Here is a 5,000-nt window from a genome sequence, read left to right as displayed (position 1 = left end):
TATATATATATATATATATATATATATATATATATATATATATATATATATATATAACACAAACACAACACAGTAACATGTACACAAAGATGAAAAAGGAAACAGCCACAGTAGAAAATGAAATTATATCGTAACGTTTCGAACTCTTCACGAGTTCCTCTTTAGACGAATAATAAACTGAAATGGATACAAGGAGATAAGTCCGATATGCGAAGCCTAGCCTCGCCTGGGCTATGCCCATGAGGGGAGCCCGGCCTGTGTCGACTAATGCCGACTCGCTCACGTGTGTCACCTGGTGCTGACTCGGCTGAACCTAGTCCTTACCCGCCGTGGTGCCCAGCCACAACAGTAATCTCCGGGCGACAATTGCAACTTCTCGCGCCTGGGCGGGGCGCGAACCGCCGACTCCTAGGATGAGAGACCGACAGGTTACCAGTGTACTAGCTCGGAGATAATTTTGGCAAGTATATATAGTGACAGAGAGACAGGACGAACAAGAGCTGGATCAGGTCTCAGGAGGAGGGTCAAGATCGAAGAGCCTGAGGAAGGCTTTGCTAACTAACGAGGAGGTAAGATCCAAGCCCCAGCACTCAAATCTAAATTAGGCCTTTTTCTAATCAATAGAGATTCTAGCATTTTTCTTTCGTACGACTTTGCTGATTTAGAACGTTTAGAACGGTTAATCCCTCTATTCTGTATTATTATGGCCTTCCTAAAACTCACAGCTTTCCCCGACGTTATTTCTTGGCCACTAAATCATTTCAATGTAATTTAGACATTATAATTACCAAAGCCGACAAAGATAATAACGTAGTTATCCTTAATAAATCTGAATATATAAGCATAGCTGAATGATATCCCGACTGCGCTCTAACTCTTACCCTACTGTCACGGAATCATTTCGTAATAACCTTAGATGTATTGCTGCCTTATATCCTGACCACAAATACTTTGATTGCTTTAGAATGGTTAATCCCTCTATTCCGTATTTTTATGGCCTTCCTAAAACTCACAAACAGGGCCTCCCTTTAAAGCCTATTATTTCGTCTTGCAACTCGGTTACCCGTCCATTAGACTCTTGGCTAGCGAGCGTTTTATCTCCTTTTATGGGGTCCTTTTCTGATAGTCATATTAAAACATTCGATGGATTTCTTGGATAAGGTTAGAAACTTGCCGACGCGCGGTAAAAAATTAGTGAGTTTTGATGTAGATTTCTTGTTTACTAATGTCCCGCTTGACGATGTGTTAGAATTTCTTCAATGAAAACTTCCTTCAGCTTGTGAGAAGATCCCTTTTCCGGTCAATTGCTTTATCGATCTCATTCATTTGTGCGTCACGAATAATGACTTTACTTTTGACGGCGAATTTTATAAACAAATTAATGGTATCGCGACGGGAAGTAGCTTAAGCCCGGTTCTTGCAAATTTATACATGGAGATGTTAGAATCTGAACTCCTTCCGTCGATTCTCCCTCCCGACACGGTTTGGTTTCGATGTTGATGATATATTGTCTTTGAGGCAAGTGAACCGTTCAGATTTCGATGATTTTTCCAGTAAACTCAACAACCTCGCGAATACTATCAATTTTAAAGTAGAATGGGAACATTCAGGGAAAATACCTTTTCTCAAGATACTTTTATTCAATGTAAATGGCTCACTTAAATTTTCGGTTTACCGTAAACTTACTCACACCGCTAATTATCTTCACTTTTTCTCGAATCTCCCGTTGTATGTTAAAAAGTCAGTTGCAAGTCGGCATTAGTCGACACAGGCCGGGCTCCCCTCATGGGCATAGCCCGGGCGAGGCTAGGCTTCGCATGTCGGACTTATCTCCTTGTATCCATTTCGGTTTATTATTCGTCTAAAGAGGAACTCGTGAGGAGTTCGAAATGTTATGATATAGTTGCATTTTCTACTGTGGCTGTTTTTCTTTCCATATATATATACATATAATATATATATATATATATATATATATATATATATATATATATATATATATATATATACATGAATAGCAAAACACTCTTCCGTGCTGATACAATGGAAGAAAAAACCCACAATACAAAAACTAGATTTAATGAAAGTGAGACTACAGTTTCGAAATCCACCTGGATTCCATCTTCAGGTCTGAAAAGGAAAGGGAGAGGAGGGGGTATAAAAGAGAGAGAGGAGAGGCAACGCGGTAACATGGGGCAGGTGAGGACAGACGAACAAACAGACAAGGCCAACCGGCAGGCGTTTCAGATGAACAAACACCAAAGTACTGCTTATCACAGGAGGCACAAGGAACAGCACAGGAGGAAGGAGGGCTGGTATGGACCAGGTTGCGACGGAGAGTGTTCACCTGGCGAAAGATCAGCCTGCAGTTGAGAGGGTGAAGAGGGCGACGGAGAGAGTAGATTTCCTCAGTGTAGGGCAGGTGAGGAGTCTCTTTAGGAGGAGAGTCGTGGTAGAAGATACGCCGTGCCCTGGAAAACGCGGCGTCGAAAACATGACCAGGGTAGCCCAGTTTGGAGAACGAGCGACGAAGGAAGACGATCTCTCCATCCAGGTACTGGGGGTCACAGATGCGAAGGAACAGCGAGGTGGCAACACCTCTCTTCACATGGAGAGGGTGGTATGAGAAGAAGCCTATGCATAGTGGTAATTTAAACTTGAACAGCGGCTTTTCTCCTGCTGATAGTCTCCTTGCTTCCCATATCCTCCACCTTCTATCGTATGCCGGCCACCCGGCGCATAGTCCGCCCGATCCTCCGACCTGATGTGACCTCCCTCTGCTTCTGTTCGTCTGTCCTCACCTGCCCCGTGTTCCCGCGTTGCCTCTCCTCTCTCTCTTTTATACCCCCTCCTCTCCCTTTCCTCTTCAGACCTGAAGATGGAATCCAGGTGGATTTCGAAACTGTAGTCTCACTTTCAATAAATCTAGTTTTTGTATTGTGGGTTTTTCTTCCATATATATATATACATATATATATATATATATATATATATATATATATATATATATATATATATATATATATATATATATATGAAAAGGAACAGCCACAGTAAATGTGGCTGTGTTCGTTTTTATCTTTGTATACACGTTTTTGTGTCAATATATACATACACACACACACACACACACACACACACACATATAAATATATATATATATATATATATATATATATATATATATATATATATATATATATATATAATTATATATATGTATATATATAATTATATATATACATATATATATATATAATTATTTGTATATATGTATATGTATATATACATATATGTGTGTATGTGTATAAGACCTATATCACACATGGCCCATTTCATTTTACATATGGCCCACTGCGCCACACTCCAAACCTCTTATAGTAGATAATGGTTGCGCATCTACTATCTTGGACTGGTGTCTTATCTCTTTGGGGAGTGTTTGTTGTGGGTGTGAGTGCCCACAGGTATGGCTGGGTGCTTAAGATGAAGTTAGAGATCAACGTGGCTCCCCAGTTGGCTAAGGACTGGCAGTCCTTGTGTTGCTGCTGCTGTTGTCATGTTCTGCTGGAGGATCAGGGAATGCTAATCTTGGTTCTTGCTTGCTTGAGAGATTTGCGAAGTTCTAACTTCGCCCGGGCCTTCCATACATGGCCCGGCCTGTGTCAGCTTTTTATGGCTGTCTCATTTTGTTTTCTGACACTCGGTGCTTACCGTGGCGGTGGGATTGCCAGCAGGCGCTTCTGCCACCATGATGTAAGCATACCGCATAATCTCTTTTCCTGTCTCAGGAATTGTGTGTGCTCACAATTCTCAAAGTAATGTGCGAGTGTGGCGTTCGGCTCGCCGCAATGCATGCAACGCCTCTCTTCACGGTCTATTGTCTCTATGATCTGCCATGCACAGTGGAAACCTTGGCGCATTCTGTGAAGAATAACTTCGGTACCTCTGTTGATTATTTCAGAGAGTGCCAGTGGTTCATAGCCTGTGACATCTGAGCACCAGCTGGCCGAGGGGGAGGATCTCGTTTCCTCTCTGTGAAGCTGCAGGAGGAAGGTATGAGCGGCCGCAGTACACCTCTCCTTCAGTAATTTTCTGCTAGGTTGTATGATCATGGGATTTGGAGGCACCCCCCTGCCTCTGAGCCATTGTGAGGATAGTAGTCAGAAGGTAGATGTTGCCTTTGGGTGAGCGCTGCTGAAGACAGTCGATGGCTGCCCTGGAGTCTGTATGTAAGACCATGTGTCCTTTTCTCAGGGACGCATGAACTAGGGCTCCCATGATTGCAACTGCCTCTGCCTGTAGCGAGGAAGTGTTGTCTGTTACCCTAATGGATTTTGTGTAGTATCCCTTGCTGCAAAGCCGGCGCTTGCAGTGTGGCTCAAGGGATCGACTGATCCATCCATGAAGTATTTTCAACTACCCTCTGTGCTTCTTCCTTTAGACTAGGCATGGGGTATTGATTCTTTTTCATTGACATGTTCATGATGGAAAACTATCGAGATTTGTGCCCACGGCAGGGCTTCGACAAAGTTTTGGGTGGACCTCTTTTCTCTTATCTTGAGAGGCTTAACAACTCCTTCCGCGGGGTCTGTTTGCCGTGTGACTGAGGAGTGGGTGTATGATTTGGGTGCTGATTTCTTTTCGCCTGGATATTTGTAAGTACGTGGCCAAGTGCACATGCTATACATACAAACTGAATTAAGATAATCTGGTGCCTAAATTAATGTATAATGATCAGAATCTCTTGTTTGCCCCCCCCCTCCGTCATTTTTATTTGTTCCTGCTTCTCTGCTGTCTTGCTTATTTCATTGTTTTATCCATGTTTTTTTTTTTTTAAATCTTACCCAGTATCTGTTTTAAGGTTTTAAAATATTAGAACATGAAGTGTCAGACTCGGGACGCAATCACCCAAACGAGCCTAAAGAATAAGGTTGGCAGTACTGCAGCCTTACACCCTGGCACGCCCGCTACACTAGCCAGGGGCGTGCAAATGCTACAAC

This window comes from Penaeus monodon, chromosome 9, assembly GCF_015228065.2.
Source record: "Penaeus monodon isolate SGIC_2016 chromosome 9, NSTDA_Pmon_1, whole genome shotgun sequence".
Lineage (NCBI taxonomy): Eukaryota > Metazoa > Arthropoda > Malacostraca > Decapoda > Penaeidae > Penaeus > Penaeus monodon.
The sequence above is the reverse complement of the archived record's forward strand: the minus strand, read 5'-3'. Positions refer to the sequence as shown.